Source organism: Montipora foliosa, unplaced genomic scaffold (genome assembly GCF_036669935.1).
Source record: "Montipora foliosa isolate CH-2021 unplaced genomic scaffold, ASM3666993v2 scaffold_6, whole genome shotgun sequence".
In the NCBI taxonomy this organism is placed as follows: Eukaryota; Metazoa; Cnidaria; class Anthozoa; order Scleractinia; family Acroporidae; genus Montipora; species Montipora foliosa.
Window position 1 is genome coordinate 37,519 of NW_027179807.1, and position 20,922 is coordinate 58,440.

The 20,922-nt window shown below is 47.7% G+C and overlaps 11 non-coding genes and 2 pseudogenes across 11 annotated transcripts; 9 read left to right on the forward strand and 4 right to left on the reverse strand.

The window, feature by feature from the left end:
* The first annotated feature begins 662 nt into the window (after positions 1 to 662).
* LOC137990134 (U2 spliceosomal RNA) lies at positions 663 to 853 on the forward strand. Its single transcript, XR_011121156.1, has one exon. It is a non-coding gene; the product is annotated as a U2 spliceosomal RNA (small nuclear RNA).
* Positions 854 to 1,047: 194 nt separating this feature from the next.
* LOC137990103 (U1 spliceosomal RNA) lies at positions 1,048 to 1,211 on the forward strand. Its single transcript, XR_011121130.1, has one exon. It is a non-coding gene; the product is annotated as a U1 spliceosomal RNA (small nuclear RNA).
* Positions 1,212 to 2,187: 976 nt separating this feature from the next.
* LOC137990087 (5S ribosomal RNA) lies at positions 2,188 to 2,306 on the reverse strand. The gene has a single exon (XR_011121114.1). It is a non-coding gene; the product is annotated as a 5S ribosomal RNA (ribosomal RNA).
* Positions 2,307 to 4,372: 2,066 nt separating this feature from the next.
* On the forward strand, positions 4,373 to 4,558 carry LOC137990128 (U2 spliceosomal RNA). Its single transcript, XR_011121152.1, has one exon. It is a non-coding gene; the product is annotated as a U2 spliceosomal RNA (small nuclear RNA).
* Positions 4,559 to 4,752: 194 nt separating this feature from the next.
* LOC137990104 (U1 spliceosomal RNA) lies at positions 4,753 to 4,916 on the forward strand. Its single transcript, XR_011121131.1, has one exon. It is a non-coding gene; the product is annotated as a U1 spliceosomal RNA (small nuclear RNA).
* A 976-nt stretch (positions 4,917 to 5,892) lies between these two features.
* Positions 5,893 to 6,011, reverse strand: LOC137990088 (5S ribosomal RNA). Its single transcript, XR_011121115.1, has one exon. It is a non-coding gene; the product is annotated as a 5S ribosomal RNA (ribosomal RNA).
* Positions 6,012 to 11,633: 5,622 nt separating this feature from the next.
* Positions 11,634 to 11,814, forward strand: LOC137990125 (U2 spliceosomal RNA; annotated as a pseudogene).
* Positions 11,815 to 12,008: 194 nt separating this feature from the next.
* On the forward strand, positions 12,009 to 12,172 carry LOC137990105 (U1 spliceosomal RNA). Its single transcript, XR_011121132.1, has one exon. It is a non-coding gene; the product is annotated as a U1 spliceosomal RNA (small nuclear RNA).
* Positions 12,173 to 13,148: 976 nt separating this feature from the next.
* Positions 13,149 to 13,267, reverse strand: LOC137990089 (5S ribosomal RNA). The gene has a single exon (XR_011121116.1). It is a non-coding gene; the product is annotated as a 5S ribosomal RNA (ribosomal RNA).
* Positions 13,268 to 17,552: 4,285 nt separating this feature from the next.
* On the forward strand, positions 17,553 to 17,725 carry LOC137990130 (U2 spliceosomal RNA; annotated as a pseudogene).
* Positions 17,726 to 17,919: 194 nt separating this feature from the next.
* LOC137990106 (U1 spliceosomal RNA) lies at positions 17,920 to 18,083 on the forward strand. Its single transcript, XR_011121133.1, has one exon. It is a non-coding gene; the product is annotated as a U1 spliceosomal RNA (small nuclear RNA).
* A 976-nt stretch (positions 18,084 to 19,059) lies between these two features.
* On the reverse strand, positions 19,060 to 19,178 carry LOC137990090 (5S ribosomal RNA). The gene has a single exon (XR_011121117.1). It is a non-coding gene; the product is annotated as a 5S ribosomal RNA (ribosomal RNA).
* A 267-nt stretch (positions 19,179 to 19,445) lies between these two features.
* LOC137990117 (U2 spliceosomal RNA) lies at positions 19,446 to 19,637 on the forward strand. The gene has a single exon (XR_011121144.1). It is a non-coding gene; the product is annotated as a U2 spliceosomal RNA (small nuclear RNA).
* Positions 19,638 to 20,922: the final 1,285 nt, after the last annotated feature.

Consider the following 20,922-nt stretch of genomic DNA (forward strand, 5'->3'; position numbering starts at 1 on the left):
TTAAGTTCTTTCCCTCCTTTGGGGACCTTTACTGGTATGATACGTGGCGCCAGTTCCACTTCTTTGATTTTGACCGCTTTGTTGTTGATTTCTCCTGGAAGGTAGCTCATGGTGTGATTTACACTGCTGAGCGTCTTCTCTCTTTTGGTTTATCTGTCTCCTCCGCTTGTTTTTGTGGTCCTGTCGTCGAGTCACTGTCGCATTTGCTCTTTGTGTGTCCCCTTGCTCAAAGTGTTGTTGGTTGGCTACAGTCCCTCCTTTTTCATTTCTCGCCTATGTGTCCTGTGCTTGAGCGTCGCCATTTACTTTTTGGTTTCAATTCCACTGAGCTTCACGCAGTGCCCAAAGTCTTCAGTTACCTGTTGTGTGCCTGTAAGTTTCACATCTGGCTGGCCCGCAATGACTACCGCTTTCGTTCTGTCAACCTGGGGCCCTCGCCGTCATTGAGGGAGCAAAGGCCCGTGTCAAGTTCCACCTCCCCTTGCTCTTCAAGCGTTTTTCAACCCGGAGACGTCGACGTTATTTTGCCCGCCAGTGGGGGGCGGATGGAGTCATCGCCTCTATGTTTCCAACAAGCTCGTTTTTCGCTTCGGGCCACCTGCTTAATTCACCCTCTGTACCACCTGATTTGCTTAGTTTTATTTCGCCTCTGTCGCCTAATACTGGTGACCAATGCCTCAGGCGTTGGATGAGTCTGTCGACTGGTGACCTTTGGTCTGCCATTCACCGCTGCTCATCGAGCAGCTCATATATTAAACTGATTTTTGGAACTGGGCCGTGGAAAAGAGGCTTGCCTCGTCCCGGCCACGGGTTGCCTCGGTATAGCACTACCTCCGAGCGTGGCCCACTTCCCTCTGGGGAAGAAATAATCAAGTGAAAGCAGAACAAATGACCAAGCAACCAACCTTCACATTCTCTTCTCTTTTCTAGGTAGCATAGCAGCGAGTGGACAGCACGACACGACAGGACGAGGAGCACGTGACCCCCATTACCACATGGTATGCGCAGACAAGTTGCGTTTTGCGGTTCCGGAGAGGTTGAAAAGGCATACTTACCTGACGCGGGAGGCACTGTGATCAGGGAGGCAGTCCTCTCAAGGTGAGGCTCTTTCATTGCACTTCGATTGGGTTGACCCTTGCGATTACCCCAAATGTGGGTAACTCGAGCGTATAATTTCTGGTAGTGGGGACCTGCGTTCGCGCTAGTCCCCGCACCAAACCCCGGTGGCAAAGTTGGCTAATGGGAAGGTTTGTTGGTAACGTTTCAGGCAGGGCAGGGAAGGAGATGCGGTGGCGGTGTAAGGACTAAGGAAGGTGAGTTGTATTTGTGAATTCCACTGCTGAAATTGTAGGTGAATGTTCCGTACTTGGTGCACTGCAAAACTGTGATTTTATTTCTTTCATTCTTGGCCGTAGAGAGAGCGAGAGGACGTGTTTATTTCAGCCGCATCGATTTCCATCGATAGACGAGTGAGACAAGAAAATGCCAGCGGGTCGAGCTCTTATCCTCGTGCATCGTTTCGAAAACGTAAGTGGATGTGTGTTTGTACTGCTCCATCGCGATAGATTTCTTTTGCGTTGTGTTATGTTGCGTTCTGGAGAGCCCGTTTTGCATTGAGTAACTGAGGACCCGCCAGATCAGTTGGCGTTACATTTCTGTGGCCAACACTTTGTGGTTTCTCTATGTTATCAGTTAATTGGATTGTTATCATAAAAAGTAAATCTTTCATGGTCAGGATAGTGTCTTATCGGCCCTTTGAATACGTACTGTCCGTGTTGAGCAGGGAACAGTAAGACTTTGAAGTGCGCTACGTCACGTAAGTCACGTTTTCGCAGGATCAATGTTGTAGTGTTGTAGCCTTCGTTGTATGCATATCATCCGGGCTAGGTTAACTTCCATCTAATGCATAACAGTGCATGCATTTTTTACTTGTCGTATCCTGTTCTTTGCTCACACGAAAAGATACGTTTCATGTCATAAACGTTGGATTGATAAGATCTCGCGCGCACGCGCTCCCTTGGGAATACAAGTTCCACTTTCTCGTGTGAACTATTTTGTTTTTGTTGTATGTCTCATCTTTGACATATCGTTGGCATGTTGTGTTCAAAAAACCTGGTTTGGAATGTTCTTTCATTAAAGGAAACTGAGATTTTTTGAGATAATCAAGTGTACAGAAGGAAAAAGGGAAGCCTACAACACGGGGTATTCCCAGGCGGTCTCCCATCCAAGTACTAACCCCGCCCGACAGGGCTTAACTTCGGTGATCGGACGAGAACCGGTGTTTTCCCTGTGGTATGGTCGTAGACAAGTAATTCGCCGTGAAAATTAACTTTGTTATAAGGGAAAATAAAAACGAGGTCAGAGCAAGCACAATGTGCATTTGTCCTCTTGCCGTCAACGCAAGTGCCATGCAATGCTGGTCCTGCTGCCCACTGTACAAGGGCGATCGTTGTGTGCGCCTCGCTTTCAGGTTGGCTTTGGGCATTCCTTCCTTGGCACGGATTGTAATCGGACCACCATATCTCGTGGCCATGAGACTGGGAGCACCTTGTCCGCTGTGAGCATTTACGGGCATCCTTCTCGGCCTTTTGGCTAAGATATCTGGTCGGTTGGCCGACGTTTTCTTAGCTGCTGGGATCGAGAGCGTTATGATTGGCTTTTTGTTTTATTTTTAGTGGTCCTGTCCTAAGTACCTGCCGGGAGGGAACGGCGTGGACTCTACCCTAAATTGTTCTTGTTATGTTGGCTCTAGATTGTCCGAATAGTATTGTTTTACAGTTTCCTGAACCAGGTGTACAAGAATGTTGGTCCTCCGTTGTATACCACAGTTGTTGGATGCTGTGACACACAGGATAAGCTCACCACCGTTCACATGTTATGCTTGCAGCGTGGTCGTGTCCGGTTGACTTTCAAAGGACTCTGCCTGCTGTGACGATCTTGTTGCCCAAGGCTTGTTGTGTCAAGGCGAGGTCGTTTACACGCTTTTCGTTGCTTGATAGTCGTGTTAACTCTGTTTACGTACGTGATCTGCCCTGGGGAAGTTCCGGATGATGATGAAGTTTCTTCAAACCTTTTTCAGTTCCTTTGGTGGTTTGTTTTAACGTCCATTCGTCGTAGTACCTTCCCTAATTTTCCGTCTGTCTACAATGGTATGTGTGTTGTCGAAGTGGGCCCTGCTAAATGGTAGGTGAGTTCCGTATTTTGTGTCCGTTTCTGGTTTCAATTGTCGTGCGTGGTATTCCCGTCAGCCTGCTCAGTGTGCTGTTTGTCGTGAGTTTGGTCATCGTGCCCCTTCCTGCCGCTGTCTGGTTTGTGCCGCGCTGTCGTCAGCCGGGCTCTTTATCACATGGCTAGGGAGTGTCGGCGGGCTTGGGGGCGACTCCGTCCCGGTACACACTCTCTGCGTCCTCGACCGTGCCTGCTGCCGACGATGATGATTGATGATGATGACTACGTCCCTCCTCCTGATGAGGCGTGGCTGCTTCGGTGCCCTCTGATGTGAGGTGGAAATGGCTTCGGGGGATGAGGATTGTTATGCTCAGGCAGCCGCCCTCTTCCTCCTCGCTCAAAGTCCTCTGTTCTGTTTCTACGTCCAAGTCCAACTGCCCCCCTGTTCCCAGTGTCCAAGTCTCCTGCTTCCGTGCTCTGTCTGCTTCACGTTTCCGCTGCTACGTCCAAGGATCTCCTGCTCCTGTGTCCAAGCCTTCTGCTCCCGTGTCCAAGCTCCTGCTCCGGTCTCCCTGTTTCCTTTTCCGTTTTTACGTCCAAGCCTCCTGCTCCTGTGTCCAAGCCTCCTGCTTCCGTTTCCGCTTCTGCGTCCAAGTCGCCTGTTCTCGTGTCTAAGCCTGCTGCTTCCGGGTCTACTGCTTCTGTTCTCGATATTGTGCTGATAGTAATGTTTTCTGTGAAGCTTTGCCAGTTTTTCATTAAGGATCGTGCTGGTGTTGTTTTGGCTTCTATGCCTCGTGATAGAGTTAGAAACATGTCTGATGCAGCTATTGATCAGTTGGCGAGAGCAATTGTCGAGGAGTATACTGTTGGGGATCCAATGGGTTTTGACTGTATTGTTTCGTTCTTGCATTTTACTCGTAGGAAATACCAGAAAAGAGCTTTAAAGGAATCAATGGAGAAGGAATCAAAGGAATCAAAGGAAAAGGATTTAAAAGATTTAAGGGAAAGACTTGAACTGTTTTTCGTTTTCTTTAACTGGACTTGAGTTTTCTCGAATCATGGAATCATACTTTTTGATTTATGTTTTTGTTTTTTTTTGCGACTTCTGTATTTTTTGATCTTGTATTTTTGTAACCTTGAGTATTTTCGAACTTGTGATTTTGTGAACATGATCTTTTACCTGGGCCCTTGGGCCCTGTAAATAAAATTTTATCAAAAGAAAAAAAAAAAAATCTGTTCTTATCAGCTTAATATCTGATACCGCTGCTCATCGAGCAGCTCATATATTAAACTGATTTTTGGAACTGGGCCGTGGAAAAGAGGCTTGCCTCGTCCCGGCCACGGGTTGCCTCGGTATAGCACTACCTCCGAGCGTGGCCCACTTCCCTCTGGGGAAGAAATAATCAAGTGAAAGCAGAACAAATGACCAAGCAACCAACCTTCACATTCTCTTCTCTTTTCTAGGTAGCATAGCAGCGAGTGGACAGCACGACACGACAGGACGAGGAGCACGTGACCCCCATTACCACATGGTATGCGCAGACAAGTTGCGTTTTGCGGTTCCGGAGAGGTTGAAAAGGCATACTTACCTGACGCGGGAGGCACTGTGATCAGGGAGGCAGTCCTCTCAAGGTGAGGCTCTTTCATTGCACTTCGATTGGGTTGACCCTTGCGATTACCCCAAATGTGGGTAACTCGAGCGTATAATTTCTGGTAGTGGGGACCTGCGTTCGCGCTAGTCCCCGCACCAAACCCCGGTGGCAAAGTTGGCTAATGGGAAGGTTTGTTGGTAACGTTTCAGGCAGGGCAGGGAAGGAGATGCGGTGGCGGTGTAAGGACTAAGGAAGGTGAGTTGTATTTGTGAATTCCACTGCTGAAATTGTAGGTGAATGTTCCGTACTTGGTGCACTGCAAAACTGTGATTTTATTTCTTTCATTCTTGGCCGTAGAGAGAGCGAGAGGACGTGTTTATTTCAGCCGCATCGATTTCCATCGATAGACGAGTGAGACAAGAAAATGCCAGCGGGTCGAGCTCTTATCCTCGTGCATCGTTTCGAAAACGTAAGTGGATGTGTGTTTGTACTGCTCCATCGCGATAGATTTCTTTTGCGTTGTGTTATGTTGCGTTCTGGAGAGCCCGTTTTGCATTGAGTAACTGAGGACCCGCCAGATCAGTTGGCGTTACATTTCTGTGGCCAACACTTTGTGGTTTCTCTATGTTATCAGTTAATTGGATTGTTATCATAAAAAGTAAATCTTTCATGGTCAGGATAGTGTCTTATCGGCCCTTTGAATACGTACTGTCCGTGTTGAGCAGGGAACAGTAAGACTTTGAAGTGCGCTACGTCACGTAAGTCACGTTTTCGCAGGATCAATGTTGTAGTGTTGTAGCCTTCGTTGTATGCATATCATCCGGGCTAGGTTAACTTCCATCTAATGCATAACAGTGCATGCATTTTTTACTTGTCGTATCCTGTTCTTTGCTCACACGAAAAGATACGTTTCATGTCATAAACGTTGGATTGATAAGATCTCGCGCGCACGCGCTCCCTTGGGAATACAAGTTCCACTTTCTCGTGTGAACTATTTTGTTTTTGTTGTATGTCTCATCTTTGACATATCGTTGGCATGTTGTGTTCAAAAAACCTGGTTTGGAATGTTCTTTCATTAAAGGAAACTGAGATTTTTTGAGATAATCAAGTGTACAGAAGGAAAAAGGGAAGCCTACAACACGGGGTATTCCCAGGCGGTCTCCCATCCAAGTACTAACCCCGCCCGACAGGGCTTAACTTCGGTGATCGGACGAGAACCGGTGTTTTCCCTGTGGTATGGTCGTAGACAAGTAATTCGCCGTGAAAATTAACTTTGTTATAAGGGAAAATAAAAACGAGGTCAGAGCAAGCACAATGTGCATTTGTCCTCTTGCCGTCAACGCAAGTGCCATGCAATGCTGGTCCTGCTGCCCACTGTACAAGGGCGATCGTTGTGTGCGCCTCGCTTTCAGGTTGGCTTTGGGCATTCCTTCCTTGGCACGGATTGTAATCGGACCACCATATCTCGTGGCCATGAGACTGGGAGCACCTTGTCCGCTGTGAGCATTTACGGGCATCGCTTCTCGGCCTTTTGGCTAAGTCTTTTTGGCCGATGTTTTGTGGGTTCTCCCAGGGCGAAGCCCTACCATTTTGGTAGTAGGTTTTTCGTTCCTTGTGGTATCCTTGCTATTGCGATTCCATGGATGCTGATACTGATACACGTGTTAATTGGGGCGACGCCCCTATGGATCATGTTTCTGAGAATGTTGTTGTGAATCCTTCCTCTGATATTGCTGCTGCCTCATCGGATACTGTTATGTCATATGCTGGTGTCACTGCCGGGTCTGGTGACCCTGTTCCGCTCGTCAATAATCCTCCTGTTCGCAGCCGTTTTGTTCCGTCTACCTTTGAGAGAGAGAATTTTTCTGTTTACAACCGCTTGCCAGAGAGACCGTGTTCTGCCTTTTTTCCGAAACCTGATGGCGACTTTGCTTTAAAGGATCTTTTTGCCGACCTAGAGACCTGCCAGATCCCTTCTGCTGCTGTTCGCTGCGTCCAATGGGTTTCCCCGCAGCAAGTGTGTGTCACCTTTGCCAAAGAAGATTATCGTAACACCTTTCTTCGGGCTTCATCGTTGGTGCCTCGTTTCCTCCGCTCTGGTGCCCCTACAGCTTCTGGTAATCCCCGTATCGTCTATGTTGCTGTTTTTGGTGCTCCTTATGAGCTTCCTGATTCTGCGCTTCATATGCGTCTTGCTCCCTATGGTACTGTGAAGTTTACTCGACGTAGTAAACACCAGAACTACCCTGCGTTGGACAATGGAACTCGGGTCTTTGGTATGGTCCTGTCCAAATCTATCCCTTCCTTTCTTCGTTTTGGCCGGGTTCTAGTCCGTGTTCGTCATGACAATCAGACGCCTACTTGTCGAAAGTGCAACCTCCCCGATCATATGGCTAAGGATTGCCCTAATACCTTCTGCTACAATTGCGAGCACGTTGGTCATATGTTTAAGGAATGCCCTGAAGAGGATTTCTGCTGTGTGTGTCGTGACCAAGGCCATAAGGCTATCGATTGTCAGCATTCGTGGCATCGCCGTCCTCGATCTTACCGAGATGCTGACAAGCCGGATGACCCTCCTCCCCAGCCGTCTCCTGACCTTCAACCTGCTGTTCAGCCCTCTAATCGACCTTCGCAGCCTACTAGCCAACTATCTTCATCCTGCTCTTCCCAATCCTCGTCGCAGTCTTCCTCTTTGCAGCCTTCTTCTGAGCACTCGGCCCCTTCGCAGATACAATCTTCCCCTCCTCTTTCTTCTGACCTTTCTCAGTCCCAGAGTATTTTGGCTTCCTATGCGCCCTCTAATCCAGCCTTGGTAGAAGCTGCCTCCGATGCCGAAGTAGCCTATGCTATGGATGTTGCCGATCCTCCGCCTGACTCCCTTCCTGATTACCCTGATGACAACTCCGATCCTGATAATGTTCCTGCCCCTGTCGCTGACCCTGTTCCTGATGCTGTTCCTGATCTTGACGTTGACGTTGCTTCTGACGATACTGATCCTGACCTTGATGCTGATTCGCCTTTACAGACCTCTCGCCCGCTGCTTTCTGACCCTGGTGACCATCCTCTCGTCGTTTCTGATGATTCTGACTCAGATGATTATACTCCTGCGCCTGACCTTTTCCCAACTCGTACGTTGGGACGAGCTGTCAAGAGAGGATCCAGCCGGACACCTGCTAATGTCACTCCAACCATTGTGCCTGTTCGTAAGTCAACGAATCCTTCGCGTGTGCCTACGAAAAAAAGCCGTCCATCATGACCTCTATATTTAATTTAATTTCAATTAATTCACGTGGTTCTAATCGGGCTACTCGGAAAGCTTTGCTTGATTATGTTCGTTTCGGTTTCGGTATTATCTGCATTCAGGAAACTTTAATATCTGATCCTGTTGCCTTTAATTCCCTGGTTGCTGACTGGAGTGGGCCATCTTTTTGGTCCCCTGCTGTTGGTAAACAGGCTGGTGTTATTATTTTGATTTCCGATCGTTTTGATGGTCAAGTTTTATCTTGGCGTAGAGATCATGATGGACGTGTCCTTAGTTTACTCGTTGAGTATAATAATCGTAAGTTTAATATTATTAATATTTATGCGCCCACCCTTTTGACTGACCGAAAAGTGTTTTTCGAGAATCTGCATGCTTTCTGCCTTCCTGCTGATTTTACTATTATTGCCGGTGATTTCAATTGCTATGAATCTGATTTAGATAAATTTGGTGGCAATGTTTCCATTGCAAAATACCTCTCTGACTTTCGTCGTTCACTTTACCTTGAAGATGCTTGGCGCAAATTGCATCCCCGTGTCCGAGCGTGCTCTTGGTTTAATTCTAATTTTTCCATCGGCTCGCGCCTTGACAAATTTTTTGTTTCCCGAAATTTATTCCCCTTAGTTCAGTCCTGTGACATTTCTCCTTGCGCCTTTTCTGATCATGATTTTGTTAATCTTTCTTTAAAATTGGAGTCTAATTATATGCGTGGTCCGGGCTTATGGAAATTTAATTCCTCCCTTTTGAATGATAGCGATTTTTGTCTTTCCTTTGATGCTAAGATTCGCGAGCTCTCCGATTGCGTTGACTATTTTCCGTCAGTCAAATGTTGGTGGGACTTTTTTAAGGACTCTATTCGCTCGGAAATTATTTCCTTCGCTAAGAATAAACGTAGAAGTCTCTCGCATGAGCGCGTCCTTATAACTAATGCAATAATTGGTCTCAAGCGCCGTCTTGTCTGTGGCGACCTTTCGGTCGCCCCTGAAATTTCTCGGCTTGAATCTGAACTGAATGCTCTTACCTTGCGTGTTTTGGAAGGCTCTAAAATCCGTTCTCGCGTCCAGTGGCTTGAGGAGGGCGAGAAGCCTTCACGCTTCTTCTTCAAGTTAGAACGTGAGCGCTTAGACCGTAATAACGTTTCTTCCATTTTGAATGATAATGACATTGAAGTTTTCACTCGGGAGGAGATTGAACGTGCGCACGTGCGCTTTTATTCAAATCTTTTCTCGCAAGAGGTTATTGATCCTGTGTGTAAACAATCCTGTTTTGATTCTATTCCTTCTTCGCTTTCTCCTCCTCTGCGCGACTCATGCGAGGGACTTTTAACTTTAGATGAATTGACTATTTCATTAAGGAGCCTTAGCCTAGGAAGGTCACCTGGTTCTGATGGTTTGTCTGTCGAATTTTACTTGCGTTTTTGGGACATTCTGGGCCCCCTTTTGCTATCAGTCGCAAACCAATGTTTCCATGACTCTGAACTTTCGGATTCTATGAAAGGAAGCGTTACTCGCCTTATTTATAAGAAGCGTGGGGATATTAAGAATTTGAAAAACTGGAGGCCCATTTCTTTGCTCAATGTGGATTATAAGATTATCTCTAAAGCTATCACAACTCGTCTTTCTTCGGTTATGCATCACATAGTTTCCCCTGATCAATCTTGCTCTGTTCCGGGTCGTTCAATCTTCTCTAATGTGAGTTTGTTGCGCGATGTTTTGAGCCACATTGAGCAAACAAATGAGTCTGCTATTTTGATTAGTTTAGATCAAGAAAAAGCCTTCGACCGAGTCGATCGCGTCTTCCTTCTAGAGCTGCTTAATGTTTACGGTTTTGGTTCTGATTTTTGTCGCTGGATTAGTACCTTTTATAATGGTGCTTGCATGCGTATCATCCTTAACGATTGGCTTACTGAGAGTATCCCCCTTGAACGGGGCGTCCGTCAGGGGGATCCTCTCTCTCCTCTACTTTATGTTTTATGTGTAGAAGTTCTTGCTAACCTGATCCGTAGATCTCCTGAGATTGAGGGGTTTTTACTTCCTGGTGCAAGGGGTTTGCAGGCCAAGGTTCGCCTTTATGCTGATGACACTACTGCTGTTTTGAAAGACCTTTTCTCTCTAAATAAGCTTTTTGATTGTGTTAGTGTTTACGAACGTGGTTCTGGAGCTAAGCTAAATAAGTCGAAAACGGAGGCCATGTGGCTCGGTGCTTGGCGTTCTCGGACTGACGAACCCCTTGGACTTACTTGGGTCAAGAAAATGAAAATTCTTGGGGTCTTTTTTGGTACTATCCCTGTTGAGAATGATAATTGGCAACCTAAACTAAACAAACTAGAGAAGTCCCTCAATCTTTGGAGATCTCGTTCTTTGTCCTTCCTAGGCAAGGCTCTCCTTATTAACACCTTAGGGTTAAGTAAGCTGATGTATCTAGCTAGGGTTTTGCTTCCCCCTGCCTGGGTCCTTTCCCGTATCAATAGTTTCATCTGGCCTTTTCTTTGGGGTTGTAAAATTGAGACGGTTGCTCGTAATACTTTATATTTAAGCGCTGCGCAAGGGGGTATAGGTATTATTAACTTTAGTGTTAAGTGCCTTGCCTTGCAGTTAGCGGGGATGGCTTTTACTTTGGACTCGCCTCACGATTCTAGTTTTTATCTTTGTAAATATTTTGTTGGTAGACGTTTGTCTTCTCTTCGCCCCCAGTGGAACTGTTTGCGCGATAATTTTGCCCCTTCTGCCTGCTTTCCGTCTCCTTTTTACGCCCGCTGTCTCGAAACTCTTTTATCCGTTGGTAATTGCGACTTAACTTCTAAGCGTTTATATTTGAAACTACTTTCCTCGAATTCCTCCTCCCCTATCTTGCATAGAGTTTGGACCCAGGTTTGTGGCTCTTCTTTTTCACTCAATGATCATTGGTCTCTCGTTCGAGATTCTCTTACCGAAAATCCTAAAAATGATCTCTTGTGGCTAATCGCTCTCCGCGGTGTTAAGGTTCGCGATTCCCTTGCTAATTGGGGATATATTAACTCGGCTTTCTGTGCTTCTTGCCCTAGACGAGAGACTATAGATCATTGTTTTTTGCATTGCCCTCGGGTTAAGCGGGTTTGGTCCCGTTTTTCCCCAATTTTAGATCGTGTGCTAGGCTTTCGGCTTACCTTAAATGTCCCCTTCGTGTTCTTTTTTATTTGGCCCCCTCTCGTTACAAAGAGGGCTCGCATTGCGCGCCACATTATCAAGACCATTCTCTACGGTGTTTGGCTTTTTCGCAATAAGGCCACCTTTTATAACGGTAAAGAAGATCATCGGGCTATTATCCGTTTTGTTTCTGGCGATCTCCGTAGTCGAATTAAGCTCGATCACTTTCGCCTTTCAGACAGTCGCTTTTCTTCTTTGTGGTCTCTCCCAGGCTTTTGCACCGTAGAGAACGGTCTTCCTAGCGTTACTATTTAGGCGTACATTTAATTCTCGTTTTGCTTTGTCCGCGCGCTGTTTGCGGTGCCTGTAATCCGGGGCTCTCTTTAAGGAACTTGCGCAGTTCATGGACTTTATCGTTAGGGCCCCTGGCCCTTACGGCTAGCTGCTTACTCCGGCTTTGTAACTCTGTAGACTTTTTTGTGAATAAACGCTCTTTTGACAAAAAAAAAAAAATCTGTTCTTATCAGCTTAATATCTGATACGCTGCTCATCGAGCAGCTCATATATTAAACTGATTTTTGGAACTGGGCCGTGGAAAAGAGGCTTGCCTCGTCCCGGCCACGGGTTGCCTCGGTATAGCACTACCTCCGAGCGTGGCCCACTTCCCTCTGGGGAAGAAATAATCAAGTGAAAGCAGAACAAATGACCAAGCAACCAACCTTCACATTCTCTTCTCTTTTCTAGGTAGCATAGCAGCGAGTGGACAGCACGACACGACAGGACGAGGAGCACGTGACCCCCATTACCACATGGTATGCGCAGACAAGTTGCGTTTTGCGGTTCCGGAGAGGTTGAAAAGGCATACTTACCTGACGCGGGAGGCACTGTGATCAGGGAGGCAGTCCTCTCAAGGTGAGGCTCTTTCATTGCACTTCGATTGGGTTGACCCTTGCGATTACCCCAAATGTGGGTAACTCGAGCGTATAATTTCTGGTAGTGGGGACCTGCGTTCGCGCTAGTCCCCGCACCAAACCCCGGTGGCAAAGTTGGCTAATGGGAAGGTTTGTTGGTAACGTTTCAGGCAGGGCAGGGAAGGAGATGCGGTGGCGGTGTAAGGACTAAGGAAGGTGAGTTGTATTTGTGAATTCCACTGCTGAAATTGTAGGTGAATGTTCCGTACTTGGTGCACTGCAAAACTGTGATTTTATTTCTTTCATTCTTGGCCGTAGAGAGAGCGAGAGGACGTGTTTATTTCAGCCGCATCGATTTCCATCGATAGACGAGTGAGACAAGAAAATGCCAGCGGGTCGAGCTCTTATCCTCGTGCATCGTTTCGAAAACGTAAGTGGATGTGTGTTTGTACTGCTCCATCGCGATAGATTTCTTTTGCGTTGTGTTATGTTGCGTTCTGGAGAGCCCGTTTTGCATTGAGTAACTGAGGACCCGCCAGATCAGTTGGCGTTACATTTCTGTGGCCAACACTTTGTGGTTTCTCTATGTTATCAGTTAATTGGATTGTTATCATAAAAAGTAAATCTTTCATGGTCAGGATAGTGTCTTATCGGCCCTTTGAATACGTACTGTCCGTGTTGAGCAGGGAACAGTAAGACTTTGAAGTGCGCTACGTCACGTAAGTCACGTTTTCGCAGGATCAATGTTGTAGTGTTGTAGCCTTCGTTGTATGCATATCATCCGGGCTAGGTTAACTTCCATCTAATGCATAACAGTGCATGCATTTTTTACTTGTCGTATCCTGTTCTTTGCTCACACGAAAAGATACGTTTCATGTCATAAACGTTGGATTGATAAGATCTCGCGCGCACGCGCTCCCTTGGGAATACAAGTTCCACTTTCTCGTGTGAACTATTTTGTTTTTGTTGTATGTCTCATCTTTGACATATCGTTGGCATGTTGTGTTCAAAAAACCTGGTTTGGAATGTTCTTTCATTAAAGGAAACTGAGATTTTTTGAGATAATCAAGTGTACAGAAGGAAAAAGGGAAGCCTACAACACGGGGTATTCCCAGGCGGTCTCCCATCCAAGTACTAACCCCGCCCGACAGGGCTTAACTTCGGTGATCGGACGAGAACCGGTGTTTTCCCTGTGGTATGGTCGTAGACAAGTAATTCGCCGTGAAAATTAACTTTGTTATAAGGGAAAATAAAAACGAGGTCAGAGCAAGCACAATGTGCATTTGTCCTCTTGCCGTCAACGCAAGTGCCATGCAATGCTGGTCCTGCTGCCCACTGTACAAGGGCGATCGTTGTGTGCGCCTCGCTTTCAGGTTGGCTTTGGGCATTCCTTCCTTGGCACGGATTGTAATCGGACCACCATATCTCGTGGCCATGAGACTGGGAGCACCTTGTCCGCTGTGAGCATTTACGGGCATCCTGTTAAAAAATTAGAAAATGTTAAAAAACCACCAAGTGGTGGCACTTCATGTAAAGTGGCTGAGAATACAGGTGTGCGTCGTAAGGGTACTGTTGCTAGTGGTGGTACCGACGGTCTTGTTTCTTCGGGTGTTCCTCCATCCTCCCAATCTGTTGAACCTTTGGAGGTGGAAATGGTTGAGGTATCCACTCCTCGTAAACGTGGTTGTGATTCCGTTGAGACCTCCTCTGATAGCTCTTCTGTTACTCCTTCCCGAAAGGCTCTTACGAAGGTGGCTAAGAAGAGTGGAGCTGCGCCCTCTTCTACTAAATCGAAGACTCGTGCTTCAGCTGATACTGTCAAGTCTGCGAAGCACGAAGGTTTGCCTGATGTGTCGGTTTCCCTCCCCCAACGCAAAGCACGTACATAGTTATTCTTTTACTGTACTCCATTATGGCTCTGTCAGTTGTCTCAGTTAATGTCAACGGTCTGCGAGACCAGTCTAAGCGAGCTGGGTTTGTACAGTGGCTTCATTCCTTGCCTGTTGTTCCTGATGTAGTGTGCCTCCAAGAGGCCCACTGCATCTCCCTCAGTGAGTGTCAGTCCTGGTTCCAGTCATCTGGTCTTTCCGTTGTGGCGTCTCCCGGCTCTAATAAGTCTTGTGGTTGTATTGTTTTGTTTCGTCCAGTGTTGTCCCTTGTTAAATCTTCCTCTGATAGTTGTGGTCGGTTTTTTGTTATGTGAGTTTTCTTTGCGTGGCGCTGTGTTCAGGGTTGCTTGCATTTATGCTCCCAATCGCAACCCTGATCGTGATGCCTTCCTGGACGAGGTCTCTTCCCGATTAGACCCTTCAGTTCCCACCCTCCTCGCCGGCGATTTTAATACCGTCTTTGATCGCGCTGCTGACCGTGTGTGGGGCTCCGTGGTCGGTGATACCTCGCGTGAGAGTGTTGTTGCCCTTTGGTCGTCTTTTTGACGATGTCTGTTGTATTGATATTTGGAGATACCTCCATCCGTCTTCCTCCGCCTTTACCTGGACTAAGGCGGATGGCTCTATCTCCTCCCGTATAGATCTAATTGGGTGTCCTTATGTCTGGGTTGCGTCTGTCTCTGTTTGTGAAATTCTTCCGTGTCCGTTTTCAGACCATTGTGCTGTGTCCTGCTCTCTCACTGTTCCTGACGTTATTCCTCCTGGTCCGGGGCTTTGGAAGCTTAATACCTCAGTCCTGGAGGAGGAGGAGTACTGTCGCCTTATTTCTGACTTTTGGGCCGATTGGAAGGACTGTAAGCTCTGTTTTTCCTCTCTTTCCAAGTGGTGGGATTCCGGTAAAGCAAAGATCAAGGGCATTACGGTATCTTACTGTGTGCGCCGGTCGCAGAAAGATTCTTGGTCACGTGATTTGTTGGCTAGGTTGGCGGCACACCTCAAGGCACGGCTTGATGCTGGTTGCCTGTCTGTTTTAGGTGTTTATCGATCCACCCTTGAACAGCTTTCCGCCTATGACATCAGGGCTGCTCAAGGTGCCCAAGTACGGTCACGTGTCCGATGGGTTGAGGAGGGCGAGGTCTCATCGGCGTACTTTTTTCGTTTAGAGAAGAAACGGTCTGCTGACCGGTGGGTTTCTGCGCTTCGGAACCCTGATGGGTCCATTGTTTCAACACCTTCTGATCTGTGTTCTTCGTTTGCCACTTTCTACTCCTCTCTTTTTACTGCCTGTCCTACGGATTCCGCTGCTCAAGATTTTCTCCTCAGTAATGTGTCCTTGGTCCTTTCATCTGCCCAAGCTGATCTTTGTGAGGGCTTTCTGACTCTTGGGGAGTGTCATCGTGCCCTTGTTGGCATGGCTCGTCGTAAAGCCCCGGGGTCGATGGCCTCCCCATGGAGTTTTACTTGAAATTCTGGGACGTTCTTGGGTCTGATTTAGTGGAGGTCTTGAATTCGTGTTATCTGTCTGGTTCTATGTCTTTGTCTCAACGGCGGGGTCTCATATCCTTAATCTTTAAGAAGGGAGATCGGTTGGACGCTCGTAACTGGCGCCCCATCTCCCTTCTTAACGTCGACTATAAGCTTGCTTCTCGTGTTATTGCTGGGCGCCTTCTCAAAGTTATCCATCTGGTTGTTAGTGAGGATCAGACCTGCGGTGTTCCTGGCAGGTTTTATTGGCGAGAATGTTGCTCTTTTGCGTGATGTGGTTGCCTTTGCCACGGAATCTGACATCCCGGTTGCCGTTCTCTCCTTAGACCAGGAAAAGGCCTTTGATAGAGTGGGATTGGTCATTTATGTGTGCTACTCTGTCGAGGATGGGTTTTGGCCCATCTTTTGTCCGTTGGGTTGTTCTGTTCTATTCTGCTGTCCAAAGCTCTGTAGTTGTTAATGGTTATCTGTCTCGGTTTTTTCCTTTGTCTCGTGGCGTGCGTCAGGGCTGTCCTTTGTCTCCATTATTATATGTTCTAGTTTCTGAAGTGCTTGCTGTTAACATTCGTGCCAATCCACGTATCATTGGTCTTTCTGTCCCCGGGGCCCCGCGGGCCCTGTCTCCGATCTCGCAGTACGCCGATGACACCTCTCTCATCGTCACGTCTGATATTGCCATTGCTGCTATTTTTGAAGTTTATGCTCTTTTTGAAAGGGGTTCTGGTGCTAAGCTTAATCAGTCCAAATCCAAGGGATTGTGGCTCGGTTCGTGGTCTGGCAGGACTGACCCCCCTGTCACCCTGGACTGGACCTCGGCCAAGATCAAAGTGCTGGGCGTCTTTATTGGGCCTGGGAATTTGGAGGAAGTGAACTGGCGTCCTAGGATTGATGCCGTGGAGAATGTGCTGGCTTCTTGGAGGCAACGCTCCCTGTCCTACGGCGGGAGAGCTCTCGTCATCAACGCCTTGTCCCTTTCTAGGGTTTGGTACATTGCCTCCCTAATTCATGTCCCCCCTTGGGTTTCTTCCGAGCTTTGTAAATTGGTTTTTGGGTTTTTTTGGAAGGGCAAACGCGATCTGGTTTCTCGTGCTGTTGTTGTTCAGCCTACATCTGCTGGTGGTTTTTCTGTCATTGATCTTCGTCTTAAAGTTTCTGCGCTCCTTGTCCAGTGGGTTCGGCGTTTCACTGTTTCTCCGAGTAGTTGGGTCCATTTCTTTTCCTTTTGGTGTGATTCTCGTTTTGGTGTCCCTGCTCTTGATGTTCTGTCCCGTCCTGAGGCCTTTTCCTCCAAGTCCCTTCCCCCTTTTTACTCTGCTCTTCTGTCTGCTTGGCGTTTGGCTGGTGGTTCCTTTTCCCGTCGGCGTTCCTCCCTTGTCATTGCGTCTTTGTCTCCTCATCATGTTGCTGCTGTTTCCTCTATCTCTGCAAATTCTGTTTATTTGTTTTTTTGCTGTCTGAGGATCGTCCGATTCCCATTGTGTTGACAAGTTTTTCCCTTTGTATGGCTCACTCTACTGGCCTTCGACCTGGTCCCAATTGTTCTTCTTCAATCTTGACCGCCCAGTGATCGATCTCAACTGGAAGGTCGCCCATGGCGTGTTGTACACTGCCGATCGCCTTGTCGGTTTTGGGTACTCGGTCGACCCTTCTTGCTTTTGCCGTCTTGCCTCTGAATGTCCTTCTCACTTGTTTTTCTCCTGCCCTCTTGCTCATAGTGTGCTTTCATGGTTACAGTCTCTATTGTTTGGTTTTTCGTCTTCGTCCCCCTCTTTGGTTTGCCGTCACGTGCTGTTTGGTTTTGACCCGGCTGAGATCCGTCAAGTTCCTCGTGTTTTCATGTACATCCTAGGTGTCTGTAAGTATTTTATCTGGCTCGCTCGGAATGACTTTCGTTTCCGTAATGTGCCGCCTGGTGCCCTCGATGTCATCGCAAAGGTCCGCTCTCGTGTCAAGTTCAATCTACCTCTCCTTTTTAAGCGTTTTAAGTCCCCCCCGTCGTCTACGTTATTTTCATCGTCAGTGGGGTGCGTCTGGCATTATCGGCTCTGTTTGCAATGGTCGTTTTTCTCTGTCCCAGTTTTAGTCCTGTTATCGTCCCGGGCTGTTGCTTGTTTCACGGCGTACCTACCTTTGTAGGATGAGTCTTTCTGGCTGGCGACCTTGTCGGCGCTGCTCATCGAGCAGCTCATATATTAAACTGATTTTTGGAACTGGGCCGTGGAAAAGAGGCTTGCCTCGTCCCGGCCACGGGTTGCCTCGGTATAGCACTACCTCCGAGCGTGGCCCACTTCCCTCTGGGGAAGAAATAATCAAGTGAAAGCAGAACAAATGACCAAGCAACCAACCTTCACATTCTCTTCTCTTTTCTAGGTAGCATAGCAGCGAGTGGACAGCACGACACGACAGGACGAGGAGCACGTGACCCCCATTACCACATGGTATGCGCAGACAAGTTGCGTTTTGCGGTTCCGGAGAGGTTGAAAAGGCATACTTACCTGACGCGGGAGGCACTGTGATCAGGGAGGCAGTCCTCTCAAGGTGAGGCTCTTTCATTGCACTTCGATTGGGTTGACCCTTGCGATTACCCCAAATGTGGGTAACTCGAGCGTATAATTTCTGGTAGTGGGGACCTGCGTTCGCGCTAGTCCCCGCACCAAACCCCGGTGGCAAAGTTGGCTAATGGGAAGGTTTGTTGGTAACGTTTCAGGCAGGGCAGGGAAGGAGATGCGGTGGCGGTGTAAGGACTAAGGAAGGTGAGTTGTATTTGTGAATTCCACTGCTGAAATTGTAGGTGAATGTTCCGTACTTGGTGCACTGCAAAACTGTGATTTTATTTCTTTCATTCTTGGCCGTAGAGAGAGCGAGAGGACGTGTTTATTTCAGCCGCATCGATTTCCATCGATAGACGAGTGAGACAAGAAAATGCCAGCGGGTCGAGCTCTTATCCTCGTGCATCGTTTCGAAAACGTAAGTGGATGTGTGTTTGTACTGCTCCATCGCGATAGATTTCTTTTGCGTTGTGTTATGTTGCGTTCTGGAGAGCCCGTTTTGCATTGAGTAACTGAGGACCCGCCAGATCAGTTGGCGTTACATTTCTGTGGCCAACACTTTGTGGTTTCTCTATGTTATCAGTTAATTGGATTGTTATCATAAAAAGTAAATCTTTCATGGTCAGGATAGTGTCTTATCGGCCCTTTGAATACGTACTGTCCGTGTTGAGCAGGGAACAGTAAGACTTTGAAGTGCGCTACGTCACGTAAGTCACGTTTTCGCAGGATCAATGTTGTAGTGTTGTAGCCTTCGTTGTATGCATATCATCCGGGCTAGGTTAACTTCCATCTAATGCATAACAGTGCATGCATTTTTTACTTGTCGTATCCTGTTCTTTGCTCACACGAAAAGATACGTTTCATGTCATAAACGTTGGATTGATAAGATCTCGCGCGCACGCGCTCCCTTGGGAATACAAGTTCCACTTTCTCGTGTGAACTATTTTGTTTTTGTTGTATGTCTCATCTTTGACATATCGTTGGCATGTTGTGTTCAAAAAACCTGGTTTGGAATGTTCTTTCATTAAAGGAAACTGAGATTTTTTGAGATAATCAAGTGTACAGAAGGAAAAAGGGAAGCCTACAACACGGGGTATTCCCAGGCGGTCTCCCATCCAAGTACTAACCCCGCCCGACAGGGCTTAACTTCGGTGATCGGACGAGAACCGGTGTTTTCCCTGTGGTATGGTCGTAGACAAGTAATTCGCCGTGAAAATTAACTTTGTTATAAGGGAAAATAAAAACGAGGTCAGAGCAAGCACAATGTGCATTTGTCCTCTTGCCGTCAACGCAAGTGCCATGCAATGCTGGTCCTGCTGCCCACTGTACAAGGGCGATCGTTGTGTGCGCCTCGCTTTCAGGTTGGCTTTGGGCATTCCTTCCTTGGCACGGATTGTAATCGGACCACCATATCTCGTGGCCATGAGACTGGGAGCACCTTGTCCGCTGTGAGCATTTACGGGCATCGCTTCTCGGCCTTTTGGCTAAGATCAAGTGTAGTATCTGTTCTTATCAGCTTAATATCTGATACGCTGCTCATCGAGCAGCTCATATATTAAACTGATTTTTGGAACTGGGCCGTGGAAAAGAGGCTTGCCTCGTCCCGGCCACGGGTTGCCTCGGTATAGCACTACCTCCGAGCGTGGCCCACTTCCCTCTGGGGAAGAAATAATCAAGTGAAAGCAGAACAAATGACCAAGCAACCAACCTTCACATTTCTCTTCTCTTTTCTAGGTAGCATAGCAGCGAGTGGACAGCACGACACGACAGGACGAGGAGCACGTGACCCCCATTACCACATGGTATGCGCAGACAAGTTGCGTTTTTGCGGTTCCGGAGAGGTTGAAAAGGCATACTTACCTGACGCGGGTTTTTATTATCTGCCAGGTTCGTGCCTTTCCTTGTGGTACGCGTAAGTTCCGTATTGGAATTGGAGTGTGGGGACAAGCGTTTTTGGGATTTGTGGTAAGATTTTTGATTCCTGAGTTTTACTGGTGACCCTCCTGGGGACTTATGCTTGGCGTCCTGCCATAACCCAGGGTAGCCAGTCTTTCTGTTCCCTTCCTGGGAGCTTTGCTTTCCGGGGGGACTGTTTTTTCTCTTTTTCCCTTTTCATCATGCCTCTTGCGGCCTTTAAGAGGACAGTAGTCCTCGACCTTTCCGATGTTCCAACCTCTGTTCCCAGGGCGGAACTTGTTACAGCCATCAAGGGAAAGTTCACCCCCTTTGTGATTGACAGTATTCAGTTTGTTCCCGTAAAACTGGTTCAGATTACTTTCGCTGACCCAAAATGTAAAAATATTGTTGAAGGTTATGATTTTGTCACTTTAGCTGGTGCTAAGTGCAAAGTCATGTATGCTGGGCCTCGAGCTCAAAATGTTATGTTGTATCACTATCCCTTTGAGGAGAGTGATGATCGCCTCCGGCCCTACTTTTCCTCGTACGGGAAGGTGGAGACGATAAGGCACCAGCATTACCCGGGTGACCCTGCAATCTGCACTGGAGCCCGTATCATCAAAATGGTTCGTTCTGGCCGGATCCCTCGTAATCTGGACATTGCTGGATATAAATGTAAGGTGTGGTATGTGGGTCAGCCGGCCGAATGTGATATCTGTCGTGGGGAACACCTCACCAAAAACTGTGACTTGCGCGGGAAGTGCCGCAGGTGTCGGGAGCCTGGTCACATGGCCAGGGATTGCCCAACCCCCCCAATGCCTGGGGGAACCCACCATCTTCGCCTGCGACCCCCGCCCATCCGTCCGCTTCACTTGTTGTTGGTGCCACTCCCCCGGAGTCGCTGCCTCCCCTCCTGGATGTCAGTTCTGGTCCTGAGGACCTTCCCACTTCTCCTGCAAGCTCTGACCATGAGGACTCTGGGGACGAGGGGGTAACCCTTCGTCCTCCTGCCCCCACGCAACCTGGTATTTCAAGTTGGGGTTCC